At 46.9% G+C, this 20,154-nt stretch overlaps 1 long non-coding RNA gene across 3 annotated transcripts; it reads right to left on the bottom strand.

The window, feature by feature from the left end:
• Positions 1-13,090: 13,090 nt before the first annotated feature.
• On the bottom strand, positions 13,091-19,485 carry LOC103674889. Of its 3 annotated transcripts, none has more exons than XR_571731.2 (6): positions 18,856-19,485; positions 18,550-18,690; positions 16,473-16,611; positions 15,947-16,221; positions 15,731-15,849; positions 13,091-14,556 (listed from the first exon to the last, which is right to left on the bottom strand). It is a non-coding gene; the product is annotated as an uncharacterized LOC103674889 (long non-coding RNA). The 3 variants fall into 3 exon arrangements; XR_571729.2 differs by having other exon boundaries at positions 15,947-16,024; XR_005834568.1 differs by having other exon boundaries at positions 15,947-16,024; positions 18,554-18,690.
• Positions 19,486-20,154: the final 669 nt, after the last annotated feature.

Below are 20,154 nucleotides of genomic sequence, written 5' to 3'. Positions count from 1 at the left end.
TTGCAGAAAGCTCCCAGGCAGCACGACGTGGATGCTGGATGTCAGAAGCCAGCTGGGCACGCTCGGGGAGGGATTGAGGGATAACACATTGGCCGCATAGTTGAACAGGCTTGTGAACAACTTTCCATGAAGCAAAGGGTGGGCGTGAGCGCGGTGTGCAGGCAGGTGGGTCAATTTGTGGGAAGGCACAAAGGCAGAAAAGTGCAGTAGGGAGGACCCCTGTGGCAAGCCTGGAGTGACCCTGACAATGGCAGGTGGTCTCGAACGTGCCTCAGCGCTGACTTCCCTGCCCCTCCTCCGCTGTGTTGAGCATCACACTCTGCTGGTTGAGAAAAGGCGATCCATTTCCAGCTTGAGTTTCTGAGATTTCCTTCAAATCCAGAGCTAAAATTCTAAAGTCTGGTGCTTAACAAAGCAGGTTCCTGTCCTTCATAGCTGTGGGCTTTCAAGAACTTCACTGGGATTTTCTTCCATTTCTGCCCAGGTAAGTCCCCAGTAGAGTTAGTGTGTCGTCTTTCTCCATCCACTGGTCTCTTCCAGGGGTCCGTGAATTGTGACCCACGAGCCAAAAACAGCCCACCGCCCGCTCTGTAAATAAAGTTTCACTGGCACGCAGCCACGCTCTTAGGTTTATAAAGTGTGTGTGGCTGCTTTTGCATATCATGACAGAGCGGAGTAATTGGGGCAGAGACCGGACCCCCCAGAGATCCTAAAATAATTTATCCTCTTGTCCTTTACAGAAGAAGTTTCCTGGGGCGCCTGGGTGGCGCAGTCGTTAAAGCGTCTGCCTTCGGCTCAGGGCGTGATCCTGGCGATCTGGGATCGAGTCCCACATCGGGCTCCTCCGCTGGGAGCCTGCTTCTTCCTCTCCCACTCCCCCTGCTGTGTTCCCTCTCTCGCTGGCTGTCTCTCTGTCACATAAATAAATAAAATCTTTAAAAAAAAAAAAAAGAAGAAGAAGTTTCCTGACCCCTGATCCCCCATGCCGCGGCCCAGGATCTGGGGCTCTGATAGGCATAGCCACGACAAGGGAGACCAGATCGTGGGGGAGAACTTGGATTGTGAGGTCTGTAGACAAGCTGCTTCAATGCCCAGCCTAGTCCTACCTTGACGCTGGAAGCAGGGTCCCCACAAAATAAGGTTAGGTGGTGTACCAGCCAAACGCTGCTCTCCAATGCCAAAGGCTAACAGTATGTACCCAGGCAGCACACTGGAAGCTTTATTGAGGCAGCAGAACTCCATAGATGTTGTATTCCAAAGTAGACTATAAGCAGAACTTACACAGGAACTGTAAAAACAGGTTTTATGATACCTTAGACCCCCCCCCAACTATATTGAGAACAGAGGTTGCATTGATGAAAATGAGATATTTGACAAGGGGTTCTTTGTAGAAGGCTGCTGGTGTCCCCTCCCCTGGAGGGGAAGAAAGGGAGCCAGGTGGGTGCTTGGTTCTCACCTCAAGCCTGCCAGAATGATGCCAATGACTCCACCTGTCATTGCTTGGTATGAGTCACCCTGGTTGAAGAGGCTCTGTGCACGGGATCCAGCCAGCTAAGGAAGAGCTAAGTCCACTGGCCGTTGCCCCATGCCATCAGAACGGCTGCCTCTCTCAATCTAGACCTTTGGAACTGAGGAAAGACTCAGTTTTCAGAGAGGACACATTTTTTTTTCCGGTTTAGTTTGAGGTCCTGGCAAATTGACCTCAATAAGCTGAGGCTCGAGCTTTACTTGCTCACACCAGCTTCGGTCACAGTTGCAGTGGGAAATGTGGACACTAGGGGGCGTCCGCCCTTGCCGGAGGCGCAGAAGGTCGGTTGCTCTTTTCAGTAAGTGGAGAATACGCCCGTGCGCTAGGGGGGAGGTGAGGTGTTGATATTACAGCAAGAAACTCAGGAATGTCTATATCTGATGTGGTCCAACTGTGTGGCAAGACTTTGGGGGATGCCATTTATATCCCTAAAAAGTGTGCAATGCAGTGAGTGCCCCAGAAGGAGTGACAGAAGAAAGGAAACCCGGGTCTGATTTATTATGATCTGGACGAATTCCTAGTTCCGTGATGTAGGATGTTGGTAAACTGGTTATAGTTCAAGGCTTAAAATTCCATTACCTCTTCCTAAACCAAAACCGAAATCTTATTCCAGAGGGCCATGCCCAAGCCAAAGCAATGGGTATGCCAAAAACGCGTGTGAATGAAAGAGAACAGAGAAAAGCAGGACAGCAGAGCCTGCCTCCGCGAGAAACGCCGATTCAACGTGCAGCTGTTTGCGGGGTGGAAATAGACAGTTGCTAGGGCCTGTGTGGGATCTTTTAATACCCAGCCGTTCCGGCTGCCAGTGTGTGTGGCCCCGGCCGCGATCGGAAATCTGACGATCAGAACGGCGACTCCGCTGGCCCAGGACCAGGGAGAACGGAAGGAGCCCATCCTGTGTTGCTCAGTCTGGAGACTGTTCATCTGTCCAGCCTCAGCTGGTCACATTTACTGAACATCTACATTGCCCTGGTCTTTATGGGGGTGGGAGTGGAGGGGGCATTGAAGGGAAAGATAAAACAAAGCCTCGGTTCCTGGCCATGAGATGACGCTTTACCTAATCAAAGAGTGTATAGGACATCCTGGCCAATGCACTCAGATCCACTCTGTGCCCTTCTCTACCCTGCTCTGTGCCCCAGAAGCTGCCCGGCACGGAGGCGGCCGGCATTCTATCTTGTGCTCTGGATTGAGCCCATAGGGAGCCCCTGCAGGAGGTTGGGAGAAAGTGGGAGAGTGAGGTCTGAGTGTTTATTCCCCCAGCCCCTCCTGAGGCATCACTGGGGCCCCGGTGGGCCCCAGCCAGCCTCGGTGGACCTCTCCACCTTGTTTCCCCCACCCCTCACCCCTTTACAGCTGCTAATGAGCCCCCTGCTACCCATCTTACTCAGGGGGCTGCAGTCTTCCCCCACCCTGCTATCACCTTTGTAAATGGCCCCTTTATTAAACTTTCCTCAAATTGCCCAATTTGAGTGTGTCGGCTGTTTCCCATAGGGATCCTGAGTGACACAAGGAGACGATATATAGCACAGGAAAAGAAGTTGGCAAAAAGAGAAAAAATAAGGTGTCGAGTAAGCATTCTGGGAGAACTTCCTGGAGAAGGAGGCAGGAGGCTGGATCTTAAAGGCAGGAAGCTACACCCTGAGGAGAGCTGGGGGAATGGGCTAAGCAAGGCAGGCTTGGGATGAGGGTGAATGTTTGGGGAGGAGAGACCAACAATGGGTGTGGAATGGAGAAATCCAGAAGATTAGGAGTGAGAGGTCTGGAAGCAAGAACACTGTGAGTTTTGAATTAAGAACCTTAAAGCCTCAGGTTTGAACGTGCCCTGTCAGCAGCAACACTGTTCCAGACACAACCTGTGGGGGTTGTCTGGCTCATGATGATTCCCACAGTGATCATCAATCAGGCCCCTCCCAGGTCCCCTTGACTTGTCTGACCCAGGGGCTTCTGACCCTAGCCTGACACAAGTGAGGCCACCTGGAACTCGAAAACTCAAACGGAGACATACAGAGATGGGCAGAAGGCATTGATCCTATCGTGGCTGTGGCCTACAGAGAGGCTTCATGATCTCCTGAGGCCAGGTGGCCCTTCCTCCTTCCATTCTGGAAGCTGTCCAGACCACGCCCATGCAGTCATTCTTAGCTGAAGCTGGGGATGTTTATAAATCAAGAAAATTAACTGAGTTGGAAGGGAATGCTAGGGAGCAGGTTGCAGACGCAGACTTCCATGGAGGTGAGGCTCACACTCATGTCCTGGAGTGGGAAGATGGCAGCCCATGGGAACTGGTAATGAAACAATCAGTCGTCCAATGAGGACAGAGCCCGGCCAGTAGTGGGTGATGGGTGGCAGGAAGATGCCATCTCTCACCAGAACCAGTAGGTAGGATGGATGCTTCTGAAGGCACGGAGAAACTTTAGTTTAAGATACTTCAACTAAAACCCAAATACTGAAATTTTTATCTTCAGGTTAAACTTAGAGCCTTTCTGTGACCATGTTGGAAAGAAACTCTCTATTACTTGCAGCTGCCAGGTTAAGAATGTTGGAAACCAATTCAGAGCCTAAATTGGCAGGTGTCTTAATTATAATATGAGTTGAATGCACACGCTGGCCAAAAAAGCATGTGTGACTATTAGAGCATGAATTGAGACAGACTGAGAACTTGTGAATGGGGATATCTGGAAGGATGCAGAGGTCCTGGGAAATCCTGATCCTCCACTTCCCTCTGGCACACTGCCTCCTACACCCCTCTCTCCTCAGGAAACCATTTTTCCTGAAGATGTTAAAGTTAACGGTTTGCCCCATGGCCCACTCCTCAAGATTGTGCACCTAATTAAGCAGGATTTTAATTTCACATGGACCAGAAGACAAAATGCAGAATCGGAGTAGGGAAGAAAATTCCAGAAGAAATTACAGAAATTGTTTGAATTAATTGCTTAATTAACAAAAGTCCAGGTTTGGATTTTGAGAGCACTTAATAAGAGTAGGCAGAGCAGAATTTTGGATTGGGCTGAATTTACAGATGTGTGCACTCATTGGAAATACTGAACTCCATGTCTAGGGTTCTAAGAGTTTGCTGATTGGACGAACACAGATTTGGACCAAATGCTGGTCCACACTATGTGAGTGTAGAAGGTCAGGATCCCTTGGAATAACCTAGAGGAAGACTAGAAGATATTACATCCACCATGTGGGTTCTGGCCAATCTACCTCACTCTCGTTCTCTCTAGTGCACAGAATACAAGATTAGAGAAGGAATGCCATCTAGAATGGTAGTGGGAGGGGCTATCATTGAACTATAACCTTTGACCTTGAGGTAGAGAGCATACAAAGCCTGCACGTTTTATCTGCCAGAAACAACAGGTCTTACCAATATAAAAGCCATCTGAAAAGGGTGGTAATCAGGACTGAAGGGTGTGTTTATCATGGGAACCCCAGAAATTAAATCATGTCTTACTCAAGAAATTTTCAGTTCTGGAAAAAAAAAAAAAAAAAAGACCAATCTTGAGTTGCTTTACTATAGAATATGGCCTCTCCAAATTCTCAGAAGTGAGTCATTTCATAAAGCCAGGGTCTCCTGAAACCACATACCTTTGAGGAAGAGCTTTACAGTATTGTCACTCAGTCCCAGCCTTTCCCAAATGGACCTTGTGCCAAATATTGAGACTGCCAGTCCCCTTCTTCAGTCCCACCTTCAAAAACTCGCAGTCAGGCAATAGTCCCTCAACCAGGAGATTAGAAGATTCTTCTCTGCAGAAACAAATGACCCCAGAGAAAGACACCTACAGGTACTGATGTTCAAGGGGTCCCCCAACATAAAGACCCATCACCCATGGTAAAGCCCAGCAGGGGACAAGCACCATCCACTCAGTGCTTCCAATCAGCTGTGGTGTGTCGTCTTAAATATAAATGGAATGCCAAGCATTGCCAGACATTAGAGGACAACTGTCTACATGGAAGATAGCAACTGGAATAACATCTGGGAGAAAAGGAACTCAAAAGAGAGAGAAATATGAGGGCATAAAAACAAAAACAAAAACAAAACCACATGGTATACATTCTCAGAGAAACAAAAGAAGGGTGTGGATCTCTAAGCAAAGAGAGAAGGGGGAGAGAAAGAGAGATAAATAGGCGGGCAGGTAGGTAGAAATTGGAAAACATTGGGGCACGTGGGTGGCTCAGTCAGTTAAGCCTCTGGCTCTTGGTTTCTGCTCAGGTCATGATCTTGGGGTTGTGAGATGGAGCCCCTCATTGGTTTCTGCACTCAGCATGGAGTCTGCTTGAGATTCTCTCCCTCTCCCTTTGTCCCTTCCCCCTCTGCACATGCACATGTTCTCTCGCTCTCAAATAAATAAATAAATCTTAAAAAAAAAGAAATTGGAAAACAGGAAAACATTTTTGGAAATTAAAACTATAATATCAGATATGTGGAATTTAAGAAACAAAACAGAGGATCATCGGGGAAGAGAGGAAAAAGTAAAACAAGACGAAACCAGAGACGGAGACAAACCATAAGAGACTCCTAATCATAGGAAACAAACTGAGGGTTGCTGGAGGGGAGGGGGGTGGAGGGATGGGGTAACTGGGTGATGGACATTAAGGAGGGCATGTGATGTAAGAAGCACAGGGTGTTACATGAGACTGATGAATCACGGACTTGTACCTCTGAAACCATTAATATATTATATGTTAATTAATTGAATTAAAATAGCTTAAAATTTTTAAAAACCTATAGTATCAGAAATTGTATAAGGTATGTTAATTAAAGGCTTGAAAGATAAAGCTGAGTAGAAAAACGAACCTTGAGCAGACAGCAAAACCATGGAGCAATAACCAGAACCAAGACCTGGCTTTAGAGCCCACACACTTAGCTGCTGTACAATGGGAGAGAAAAGACAAAGCTCAGAGGCTGGTCATAGGAAAGAAGGGGCGTGGCACGTAGGATGGTGTCCAAAATTTGTCCAAAGGAATTTGGTATAGAATGGGGAAAAAAATGCTAGAAAGCATATTATCGTATCGTCTTGGTAGTAGTGAGCCAGGAAAAGTTCCCGGAACAGAAGTACAGTACTCTCTTGAATGAGGGGACACTAGGTGCCCAGCTCAATAAATGGACATGGACTCTTTGCAAAGCACACCCTTACAGACTTCTAGAACAGCAGGGGTAGACAAGTCTATAAAGAGCTTTCAAGGAGAAAAAAAATGGTCAATAAAAAGGAAGTGAAATAGAACTAGGATCAGACCCTCAACAATGCTGAGTGATGAAAGATGGTGGGGCAACAACTACACAGTTTTGAGACAATGTTGGGTTCAACCTGGAAATCTTTTCGGACCCCAAGTAAAGATCAGGTATGAAGGGAGAGAATGGATCCTTCGAGACAGGTAAGGACTTTAACATTTGCCTCCAGTTTACCCCTCCTCAAGAAGAGACAATGTATGTGCTTTGGCAAAAATGAGGGAGTAAGCAAGAAAGAGGGGGTCCCAGGATCCTGGAAACAGGGCTCAACATAGGAGAGCAGCAAAGGGAACTTCAGGACCCCTGGAGCGATCAGTCCAGACCAGTCTCGAGAAAGAACATAGAATTTGTGGGGTTTGAGCATTCTGAAAAATTACTGCTAGGCAATAATCGACGATCAAATTGGAGCATTTTGGAAAATTGGTGATAGGTACCCAAAAAACCCCTTATCAGCTCCGGGAGGGGGTGGGGAAGAATGTGCTATCAATTCCAGGAACACAACACATTGGCTCCACAGTGAATAATATTAATGTAGTCATAATAACGTGAATGCTAAGTACCGACTCAACCAGAAACTGGAAAATAACCCTACTGAGAAGATAAAGGGAGGGGAAGGAAGTGTGAGGGAGCAAAACCCTCACCTACAAGAACAGGAAATCAATCAAAAATGTCTAAAAGTGATACACCATGATACACCAACAAGGTACGCTCCAGGAGAAATGGCCAATAGGAATGCCAGTGGTCACCTCGGAGGCATCCGCAGGGGTGGGGAGAGGTATTTCTTAATGACACATTGTTACAACTTTCACAAAAAGTATCTTTGAAGTATTCGATGTTATTAGATGAGGAAATAAGAGCAAAAAGAAAATAAAAGTAGGAGAGTGAGATTAAGCCATAACAGAATTCCTTATTGCCCACTCTAAGGGCCCAACAATTGACAGAGATGAACACACACTTGACCACGCGCTTTTCAGTAACCCAAACACCAAGCAAACAGTGCCCAGTACAGTCACTAAAATATTATTAGAGTATTAGGATAATATTAATTAGAGGCCAACCAAATGCACATTTTAGGTAAATGCTGAATGGTTCGGTGTTAGCTGAAAACTCAATACCTGGCCACATCTAAGGCCTGAATGGATAGACACCACCAAAGAAAAAAATTGCTGATATTGAAGAATAAATCAAAATGTGTAATTATCACTGCAGGTGTATTTTTCAAAGTGAATACTTTAATTCTTAAAGTTTGACATCATGGTGCAGAGATCATCACTCCTCTGCACCATCAGCATTCCGTGGCTCCTGTGGTCAGTACGTGGCACATGTAAGAAACTACACAGTTACCACCTCCCACCAAGGTTGGTGGAGGAGCAAGGTTTTGTGTTTGCTGTGCCATTTGGGAGAAGCGCCCATGAAAGTGCTGTTATCACCAAATTACTAAGCTTTCCTTTCTTTATCTCTTGTGGTCATCAACCAAGGTTTATCTCTTCCTCAACTCCTGGAATTAAAGATACCATCGCTAGTGATAATGCAATTTCATTGAGCACTGTTTGAAGAAGGTGCCTTTGGTACAGTATTCTCAGAAGCCAACTATCTGAACACCTCTTAGGAGCCAATTCCAATCTTCTCAGCTTTTTCTGCTGGGGCTCCAGCCCACCTCACAACAGGTGCAGCCTGGTGGCACTTAGTCCAGGCCAGGGCCATGCCTCTCACTACCTATCCCAGGACACATCCATCACACAAGGCACCCATACATGTGCAAGCTGGAAATGCAAGGGACTCAGGTCCAGTGGGCGGAGTTTTGACCAATGGGAGAGAGCAGTTGGTGGAGAAATGTGTCTGCCTCTATCCCCCAGATGGACAATCCCGAGAAGCACCTCAGTTTCCAGCACCTGTGGCAAAGGCCACAGCACACCCTTGTACTTCTTGCTCCCTCCCTGCTTTACCACCCCGTCCCTCACCTCTGCCACGTAAGGTTACATACCTTGATGAGGTTCTGGCACAAAAGCCTGGACCTTGGGCTCTGCCTTCTGGGGAACCCAAGCGAAGACACAGGATTATGATGATCACCTTCACTTTCATTTTTAAATTTCTAATATTTCCCCATGCACTTGGGGTTCCCTACAAGCGCTTGAGAAACTTTCTTCTTAAACCTTGAATCTAATAACGTGCCATGAAGCAATGTGACCAGCATTCAATATTTTAAAAAATTGTCTCAGATTCTGTCTGCATTTCAACTCTCATTGCACGCACAGCTCTGGAATGGAAGGACAGCAGGACCTTATAGCATGTCGAGTCCAAAATACTTGTGCTTTCAAGATGACTTCTTCAAAGGCTTCCAGTAAATCAGCTATTTTTCCACATGCAACTGTTGGCTGTTAGCAGATTCTGTGCCAGTACTGTTATCTGTCAAGTGTATGATTACACTTTCTTTTTTTCCCTTTCTTTGAGAAAGAGAGCAGGGGGTGGGGGATGAGTGGAAGAGCACAGGAGCAGAAGGAGAGAGAGAATCCTAAGCAGGCTCCACACCCAGCATGGAGCCCGATGTGGGGCTCCATCTCATGACCCCAACATCATGACTTGAGCTGAAATCAAGAGTCGGATGCTTAAGGGACTGAGCCACCCAGGCACCCTGATTCCACTTCTTTTGATCGAGCAGTCTTTCTAACACAGCATAGATGCTATGCCATTTGTTTGAGCATTTGGGATAAATGTGTACCAAAGCAGTTTCACTGTTTTGGAGATGCCATGTAGTTTACCTTTGGCTAAAAACCGAACATTACAAGCGGCCTTCTACCTTTTTGCTTATGCCCAGCAGTTCTGCTGCATTATGCTGTGCTGTGGGTGCTTTCTGAAAGGTGTGAATAAAACACAGCATTCCTGTGGTCCCTAAACCACTCATCACATTACCCCGTGTTTTCTGTTCTCTGTGATACTTACACAACACTTGGCATCAGTCAAGGTTTTCCATTAAATACATATTTTTTTCCTTCAGATTCGCTTTTTGTTATCTGTAGAAGACCCAGAAATCTCTTGACAGGCAAATAAAGTAAAAGCATAAGAGAATTCAGGGTGATTCCACTGAATCTCCGTGACCTCCTTTCTTTCTTGTCTGCCTTTTAATGTTATTTATATGCTCACATACATCTCTCTGCCCAAAGCTGACACAGTGTGCTTACTATATTGTGCAGGTGACATGCACTCTCTCTTTTTACTTGTTTTAACTCCCTTTTGTTTTGTCTATTTGTTTAACCATTTGAAACATCTTAATTTTTGTACCTTAAAAGGACAGCTGGTATTATCATTAGTTTTGGCCACATTTTGCTCTTGCAATAGTCAATGTACATTCATATTTCAATTGGTTGATAGGACCTCAACACATAAAGCAGGGAAGGAGATTTTTCACTCTCAGTGACCGCTAAATGCTTCCTATTATTGGAAGTGAGTATCCGACTATTTACAATGAGCTTGTGCTTCTGTTGCATGCATTTCTCCCATTGGAACTGGCATGATCACATGACCGCCAAGCAGCCATAAGTTCAGAAATTCCCAAAATGACACTGAGACAGGCATCTAGATTTTTGCCCTTTCAGTGACTAAGGTCAAAGTCGAAGTCAAAATTAGATTATTTTAACCATGCTTTTTACCTACCCCCTCAACCACATTTTTGAATGGCTTTGAATTCTCACATAAACTATATCCACCCTGGGTGCTTGTCAAAATCTCTGTGTGCTATTTTGTTTCTTGTGACTCAGAAGGAGTTAAAATAGAAAAAAGGAGAGCAACATCTGTGTGGTTATTTCAAGAACTATAGATGTATCGGGAAGTCTTAAGAGATACCTAAAGATGCATTGGCAGAATGCTCTTCTTTTTCTTAACTGTGCCTGAAAAATCACTGGATTTTTTTAAACTTGTATCAACATTCAGCTGAGTTAGCAGCTGAGATAGGATCTTGAAGATTAAGATGATCTAGCCTCTGGAGGCTAGAAGCATAGGTGGAGATGGGTGGACATAGACAAGAGATGATGACATATCTCATGTTTTTACCTAACGATCCACTCATAAATGTGACTTCTTGTCCTCATACCTCCAGGCCCCGCTGGTCTCAGGGTGTTAGTGCCAAGTGACCCAAAAAAGTTCCCCTTCATTGGAAACTGAGAATGCCACCTGACCTTGCTGTCGTTTCCTTGCACAATTAGAGAAATGCCCCACCCCCCAAAAGATATATATTCTGGAAATTTTCTATGTGAAATCCAGTGGAACGTTTTATGCATCTTGTATTATTATATCCCAAAATAAGAGTTAACCGAAACTACTGTAGTCCTATACAGACCATCCAGGGACAGCTCAGATGGCTGAGGAATGACAAATTGGGCCGCTCCAAAGGACTCCACCCACGGAGGTGGTGGCCAAAGGAAAGGGGAACATGAAACAGTTGTGGAGGGTCTTAAATACCAGTTGCAAAAACAAGTCTTGTTTCTGCCTGTGCTTCTCTTCCCTCTTTACTTCTCACAGTATTGTGTATCAGTAATGTTGGTTACAGTTACATTTAACACTTGGTTCCCAAGCTGCAGACTATCAACAGGCTCACAGTGAAACCCCAGTAGAAACTGGCACCCCTGGGAGAGCATGGACAGGGAACTCGAGAATGTATTTCTAGGTGCAGCAGTGGGTGACAACTTTGGGCGGTTCCCCACCGCCCCCCATGGAAGGGCTGAGTGCTTTTGCAGTTGACCTATTATCCAGGGTCACCTCTGGATCATCGGGAAGAAAGGTCAAGTGTGTGAGCGCATGTAGCCAACAGGTGGACTATGATGAACTTCCAGAAAGGTGTCGGTCAGCTCACAGAAATCTCCACAGTGACCATGGACGTGCCACCCAGCTCGGCTCCCTGGCTGTGCAGCTGACCCATGCTGAGTGATCAGATTCGAAAATTTCAAACAAAATCGTTTTCAACCTTTGAATGAAACCATTGTGGGGCCAAAGGTGGGTAGAAGTGAGTTATCTCAAGGCTCTGGAGAGCATGTCCATGAACTCCAGCTGCTGAGACCTCCCCGAGTTTTCACAGTGGCTGTCCTTCCCGAAGCCAGGCTGCCCAGACCATGCTTCTGTTCTGTAACCTTGCTGTATGTCCTTCCAACAAGTCTATCTGGAGCGTAAGTGTCAGAATCAGTAGCTTGCTGAAGAAACTTAACTGATGTGGACACGAAGGGTGGGTTATTTCCAGAAGTTTGATCTGGTAGAGGATGTCGCTGGACTGGACTAGAGACGGTGGGTTCAGAGAAAGTGTAGAGTCGTTGGGGGATAAGATACAAGGATAGGGTCAAGCATGGTGCTCAGACTAGGGTGATTTTGGGATGTGTCAGTTCTGAGGAACAGGTGTTGAATGTGGTGCTTGTGTGTGTGTATGTGTGTGTGTGTGTGTGTGTGTGTGTGTGTGTGTTCCAGGGCTGCATAACAAAACCCCAAACCCGAGTGGGTTAAGACAACAAACTGCGTTATGTCTCACAATTGTGTGGGTCAGGAACTTGGTAAAGGCTTGGCTGAGCAACTCGTCCCCGTGTGGCACTGACTGGGATTACCCCATGATGTTCACGTGGTGACGAGGTGAGTCTGGAGGACCTGGGACAGCTTCATTCCCAGTTGGGCCCCTTAATAGGGATGGCCGAGAGGCCAGGTTCAGCTGGGCTTTCTCGCCCCAGGCGGTTTCCCGGGCTTTCGTGCACAGCATCTCCAGCAGAACAGCCAGATTGCTTCTGTAACTGCCCTCCGCTCAGAGCGCCAATGCTCCAAGAGATAAGCCTCCAGGGCCTGAGGCCTCGGCCCGGAAGCAGGCACAGCATCACTTCTGCCATTGAAATAATGGTCAAAGCAGGGACAGAGCCCACTCCAATTCAGGGGAAGGGACATAGAGCTCATGTCTCACTGGGAAAACGCCAAAGAATCTGCGGCTACCTTACCTGCCATGGGGTGTGTGTGTGTGTGTGTGTGTGTGTGTGTGTGTGTAAAGACTAAGTACTGACTTCTGCATAGCAAGATGATCTAACCAGTAGAGTCCTTAAAGTTACTATTGCAATCAAATAGTAGAGGAGAGGACGTTTCTCTTTCTAGAAGGAGTTCAGCTAATAAATCAAGAAGCAACAATAGGATGGTAATATCACCACTTTGTAACCTGTAATCAATCAGTACGCACAGGCAACGGTCATCGGTGGCTGCTAACATCACAAGAAGGGGACAACCTACTCCTATCGGTAAGTATCTGACAGCCTTTCATAATAAAGAAAGCACCAGAAGCTTATATTTTAAAATGTTAGTAATAACTACAGATTCGTTTTTCTTTCTCTTTTTGTGCTTTTTTTCCTTTTTTGATGGTTTTCAGATAACCAAAATAATACATACATGTCGTAGCACATGAAATCTTAATACATAAAGATGGATAAAGATGAGACTGGCAAAAGTGGTCATCGGTCCTTCTGCCCCCCCGCCCCCCGCTCCTACAAACAGAAACACGAGCATACCCACACATACGGAGTTCTCTCTGCTTGCTCTCGTGGCTATATAACTGTACGGTACTGATTCAACTTGCTAGTTTTTCACTGTATTGTAAATTACGGGCATCCCTCCATTCAACAGGTAGATACTTAAATCTCCACCTTTCTCCTAGCTTCTTCATAAAAAATACACATCTGCACATATAATTTTATATTTATGGTATTACCTTCTACATGCATGGGTGATGGTATGTTTTTCTTTTTAGCATAGCTTTTGTTTCTTTTTCCTACCAGTCTCTCCATTCCCTGTCACCTTGCCTATAGTCCCCACGAGGACCACGTTCTCTGTCCCAATTCTCCACATCCACACACAGGATTGTTTGTTTTGTTTTTTCTTTTTTCTTTTTTTTTTTGCCATTGCTTACAACCCATATACGTAGCTCTTTGCAACTGACTTCCTCAACCAACAACACCTTGCAGAAAATTTTTCCAAATCAGCTGGTTTAGCTCGAATTCCTTCTTTTTAAAGGCATTATAACAGGCTGTGGATGGACCCCAATTGATTAAACCTTTCTTGTATTTAGAATTAATCACTTTCCAGGCTTTTTCCCCCCTACTTAAATATCCTTACACACCAGTCACTGGTACTTTTATCTCTATGGCATCAATGCCAGGAGTGGGATTGGGGCAGACACAGGATATGGGTTCTCAATTTGAAAGACCCTGCCCGGGGCACCTGGCTGGCTCAGTTGGTTGGGCAGCTGTCATCGGCTCAGGTCATGATCCTGCGGTCCTGGGATCGAGCCCCACGTCAGGCTTCCTGCTCAGCAGGAGAGTCTGCTTCTCCCGCTCCCTCTGACCCTTCCCCTGCTTGTGCTCACTCTCTCTCTTTCAAATAAATGAATAAAATCTTAAAAAAAAAAAAAAGACCCTGCCCCATTATTTTCTAAAACCATTACAATAACTTACGTTTTCTGCAGCCTGTGTATGAGGAAAGAGCCCACTTCTGCCTCGGCTTCACAAACTCCTTACCTGGGCATTCCCCCTCTTCCCATTGTGGTTAGGCTGATGGGCATAAAGTGGTATTTTGCTTTGAATGTAATGCTTATGTATGTTTGCACATGTGTGTGTGTGTGGGGGGAGTCTTTTCTTTTTTTCCATTTTGATTTGCCCTACCATAAACTGACCATTCATCAGGGATAAGAAAGGAGACATACTCATCAATGTGGGCGGGACTGTACAATTACAGGTGACTTCTCATACAGCGTCATGGCAATACATTTGAAAATCTTGAGGATGCAGGAGACTACCTGGAAAGTTCAAAATTATCAAAATTCAGCCAAGAAGAGGGAAACATGAAAAGATCAATTAATAATAGAAAATTAGAAAAGTAATATCTACTTTCTTTAAAAAAACCCACTAGAACCAGATGTTTTCACAGCTAAGTTCTACCCAACCTTTTAAGAATAGATTTTTTAAATGATATTTTTTATGATATTTCAATGTTTGCAGCTCATAGAAAAAGATGGAAAGCTTCCTATTTAATTTTGTGAGGTCAGCCTGTTGTAAAGATAGAATCAACTATATGTGGATCTTACTTATGTAAGTTCGTAAAAACCCTAACATGACTGAATAAAATTCAGCAGTGCATCAGAAGAGTAATAATCTATGGTCACGTGATATTACGTAAACACGCAAAGGTGGTACAAATTAGAAGCTCCATTCTCCTAATACATTTGATTGACAAATTAAAGAACAGAAACCAGGGGCACCTGGCTGGCTTAGCGGGGAGAACACGTGACTCTGGATCACGGGGTTGTGAGTTCAAGCTCTACACTGGGTGTAGAGATTGCTTAAAGGAATAAATAAGTAAAAACTTAAAAAAAATTAAAGAACAATACCCAAATGATTGCAATAATTGAGGAATTATTTGATAAAAGTGCAGCAGTTAGTTCCAAAGTAAGGGAAATCATGGAACTATTTGTGATGAAATCTGTTACCAAAAATCCTCAAAAAATATCCCCCCAAATGGTAAAATATTAAAACTAAACCAATGAGGTTCAGAAACCAAATATAGATGCCTGCCACCATCATTATAATTTAATGTTATATTAGAGGGTCTAACAAAAATGATGAATACAACAAGAAAAAACATCGGTAAAACTTTGCATGTCCAGACACCTAGAAAACCCAAGAAAAAGAAACTTCTGGAACACACAAAAATCAATAGCTTTGCCTTAGACTAGCCATAATGGCCCAGGAATTCAGAAGCTATCAAAGAAAGATAAACACGTCTGATGACATAAATTTTTCAAATTTTTTCAGAATAGGCCATTGCAAGCTCAATGTAAAAATAATTGTTTGGGGAAAAACACTGTCACCAACACGGCCAATAAAGTGTTGAAATCTGCAATGTACAGAGTTCTAAAAAGCGTGCTAGGAAAGGATAAACAACCCAACAGACACACGTGTTGAAAGTCACACCTTGATGAGATAAGGAGCTTGTCTCCACCACAGAGAGCAGGCTTCCCCCCAGATGGTGGCTTCTAGCAAAGCAAACTGTGCTAGATCATCTATCAGCTTACGACTCCGCTTTCGACACACTTAAAAAATAATAATAACATAAGAATAAATCATAAGATAATAAAGAGTAAATAAATAATACTGAAAATAATAATATAAAGGGGAAAGCGTATGTACCTTCTTTCAAACTCCAGCACCACCTGGAATGGTATGCCTTCCAATGCTAGTCTTGTATCTTGTACCAGGCTGTCTTCACTGCGGAGAAAAGAGAAACTCTGGCACCCACCCCTTAAGTCTCTGGAGCAATGTTTTCTGGCTCTGGCTTGAGAGTACACCCTGTGAATTCTAGTGCATCCATGGGGGGCCTGAAATCCTGCTGAGCTATGGAGGGCGCTCTCCCCTTGTCCTGGATGATCCCGGCCTTCTTGATACTCCCGATCCACGGTGTGGCCCTAAAGGACAGATCGTGTGGGTTTGGGACACACATTAAGGTGGTGTCTGTAACTTTAGCCACCAGGCACCAACCACTGCACTGAGCTGTTTGGGTGGAATCCCGGACCTGGGTCAGGACACCCTCACGGACACTCCTTCCGGTGCAACTGGGCAGCCCAGCCACTTCCCCGACCCCAGCTCCAAGCCAGTCCCCACTTCCTCCCATTATGGGTTGACCCACAGATGCCAGTTAGGACAACCTGGACATTACCCGGTGACATGGGGTGAGGTGAAGAGCAATGAAATCGTAAGAATCCATGAGTTTCTAAGCTGCATTTGGGTCCCAGCCTGTGTGGGAGCCTCCACGACCAGTGAATGGTCCCCTTCCTCCTAGAGGCTGTGTGGGTCTTCTGCAGAAACACAACAAGTGACAGAAGAGAGTGACAGCTGAGGCCGGGTGTGGAAACAACCAAGAGGGGGTTAACAAGGTGTGGACAGGGGAAGCATCAAGAGGCTGTGTGCCCTGGAGAGGAGGGTGCCATGACAAAGCAAGGTGACACATTCAGGGAGTGAGTGGGTGTGGGGATGGGCAGGGGACAGGGAGAGGTAGACTTTCAAAAAGCAGAGGGAGAGATGAGTCACACAGATAATTTAAAACCTACAAGAAGGAAATTAGGTACTGAAAATTGAAGGTTGTTAGTTTCAATCCCATAGAAGTGAAGACAGAAAGGCAAAGAATGAGTGGGGTGAGGGGATTTAGAGACGGGAATCAAAATTGAGGCAGCCTAGGGCTGAGAGAGGGGCAAAGATGCTTTCCTCTAATTTCCCTTGGTCCCGGCTCTGGGCCATGGAACCCTGCAGATCGATTGGGTCGGGTTCATAATTTTCTGGTAGCTCCCCTGGGGCCCACCTTAACTTAAACAACATGTCCGGGGTGGGGGTGGGGGTCGCAGGCTGAGCTAAGCGTGGGGGATGCGTAGGGGGAAATGGAGGACCTACTCTGCACATGGAACAGTCAGAAGGCACCAAACAACAGTGCTAGCCGGCCTGGGCCTCCCTCGTCAGCGTGAGGTCCGTGGACCTACACCATCTGCATCACCTGGGAGCTGAGCAGAAAGGCTGACTGTCAAGCCCCACCCCAGACCTACTGAATCAGAATCTGCATTTTAGCAAGATCCCCAGACGGCAGGTTCAAGTTTGAGAAACACAGCTAGGCACTAAGGCGGAAGGGAGAGGGTGCCTGGGGTTCGGGGTCCTACCGAAAGCTCCGTGGGCAAGCTGGGTCTGGGCAAACCCCAGATGCAGAGGTCAAATAAACTGAGAAGTGCTGGGACTGCAAAGGCCCATTCGAGCGCTGCACACCTGCCAGTTCAGGAAGACACCTCCATCTGGCCTGCCCTCCCCGCAGCCAACTTCCCTGGGACATTTCCAGATGAGAAGCAATAATGGGGAGCCACCTTCACAGCAGAGATAAGGAGCAGGACGGTGAGCCCCCAGCCCCACCCAGTCACAAGAGCTGCCTGGAGCTTGTTAAAATACAGATACCCAGGATCTTCCCCCTGAAAACTCAGATACAGAGAAGTTTGGTGTGCCGCCGGGGTATCTGACTTTTTATCAGGAGCCTGGGAGCTTCATACCTCCCTGGTTTAGGTCTTCAGTTCATTCCTTGGATGAGACAGGTCCCTGAGCCCCGTCCCCAGGAGACACCTGTCAGGCTTCGCTCCTACCTGAGGGCCGTATGACTTCCACCCCATCCTCAGGCTCTGAGGGTGGAAGAAGAGCCCTCGCCCAAGCCCAGAAAGACAATGAGCTGGAGGACGGTGGGGTGACTTTGAGAGGCAGACTTTTGCTTCTGTAGAAGCTTCCAAACTGACCCACCCAAAGAAACCGGCCTGGACTGCCAAGGTCAAGGCTGCAGACCGCCATTCCATGCTGGCCACACTCCAGAAGCAGGCCCAGGGTTTCTGCAGGGGGCCCCAGGGAATGACCCCCCACACCAGGCCTCTCTTTCTCCCACTCGCATGACCTTCCCGTCGGGAAAAATGTGTGTGTGGTTCTAAGTAGTATACTTCCACTTCACTAAGGTGTCCTAGACGGTGACTTTTGCTTTGAGGACACCCACAAATGACAAATTTCAACTCACGTAATCCAGAAAGAAAGGAAGAGCTCAGACACTAAGAAGGGCCCTAATCCCTCAGCAGGGGACTGGCCTCTGGGTCCAGGAAGGGGAGATTCATCTGCACACATGTACTGAGGCAGGTGTGAGGCAGGCAGGTGCTGCCCTCTGTCCCTACCGCCCCCACTCGGAACACCCCTACTTCACTGTGCTTCCGCGTGTCATCACTGACCTACATTGTGGAGCGTTTCGTTTTAAAATGGCTCCTTCCAGCGCCCTGCCGTGCGGACTCCGTAGATTTTGTTAAGGCCGTTGATGACACTGCCCCAGCAGCTGCGACGGCATGCGGCCATGACGCATTGGTTGGCAGGTGCTACAGAGAAACAAGGACAGGAGGAAGAAGATGAAGGCGCCCCCCTGTGCTCGAGAAGCTCTGGGAGCTAGTTTGTTTGCTGTGAGATTTATGGAGCCTTTCACACGTTGATGTGGGACTCCCCAAGGAGGAGGAGGTCTGACAGACGGGGCTTTCCAAACTTACTTGGCCACTTTTTGAAAGATGCTCTTGAATAAATACTTCAGAACAGGCTTCCCCAGTGCCCACGTCCTCTCTAAGAAGACCCGTGGAGACCTTTCTCTCCTTGAATCCAGTAGCACCTTGCCCGATTTTGTGAGTCCTGAGAATCTGAAACTAGATGCATTTGGTTCTTTTTATTGGCTGCTGGACTGAGACCCAGATTGCTGGAGGACCTCCTAGCAAGTGTGTGGAGCCTCCGAGCACAGCCTCTGTGGCTTTACTCACTGGTATTGGCTTGTTCTCCCCCATTTCCTCGGTCATTTCCTTGAGATGTTTTTCTGGGCGTTACCTCTGTTTGCAAGTCACCTTAAATCTTTTTCCAAACAAAAACTCAAAGAGGCCAAGTGACTTGCCCAAGATCACACAGCTTATCCATGAGGAACCCAAGATTCAGCCTCAGCTTGAGGCCCACTGTCTCCCATACCCCCTCCCTAGTCCTGTGTGGGGCCTGTGGAAATGGACCACGATTGAACCACAGTGATTGAACTTAATCTCTCCCTCTCCCTGTGTTTGTTTAATGCTGCCTAACCCCCTCCACATCCACCCAGTAGAACCCCTTCCCTATCTTCTAAGACTTTTCATCAGCACCCCATGTCCAAGACCCAAAATCTCCAGCTCCAGCCCACGTGTTTCTAGAAAACTGGATGCTCCAGAACAATGCACTGAGTGGTCAGCGCGGACTCGGGCTAGAGCAAAGGGGAGAGTGTTCCAGCATATTCCACCGAGTGTCTCCCACCTGCACACAACAGAATCCCAGCCACGGCAGCAGGAGTGGGGGGGGTTGACTAGTTATGACCTTGTCTTGCTCACACAGGCACCCCAGCTGCTGTAGCCATCTCTCTGCTCGGCACCCCTGGAGAAAGTTGTCATGCCCTGGCTGCAACATGGGCTGCAGATGGCCCGTCCACTGTCAGCCTCACGGCTGCATTCTGAGCAGGAAGGAAAAAGAAGAAATCAACCATGAGAGGAGGACGGGGCAGTGGCAACGGGAGGACAGACGAGTTTCTGGGGGGGGTGCAGAAGACACCACTTTGGCCTCATGGGCCAGGATGTGGCCCCAGGACCACCTCTACTCTAGCTGCAAGGGAGGCTGTCTCGAACATCATCACGGTTGGCAAGGAAGAAGGGGAGGTGAGTTGGGGCAGTCAGCTGGGGTGGTCTGCCTCACCAGGGACCACCTCAAGTGCCCGAGTCCAAAATGCAGAAAGCAGGTGGCAGGGACTGGAAGGGGAGCACCAGGGCCCAGAGGGGGGCCAAGCCAAC

Source organism: Ursus maritimus, unplaced genomic scaffold (assembly GCF_017311325.1).
Source record: "Ursus maritimus isolate PB19 unplaced genomic scaffold, ASM1731132v1 scaffold_14, whole genome shotgun sequence".
NCBI classification, from domain to species: domain Eukaryota; kingdom Metazoa; phylum Chordata; class Mammalia; order Carnivora; family Ursidae; genus Ursus; species Ursus maritimus.
This window is presented reverse-complemented; position numbering and strand designations above follow the sequence as displayed.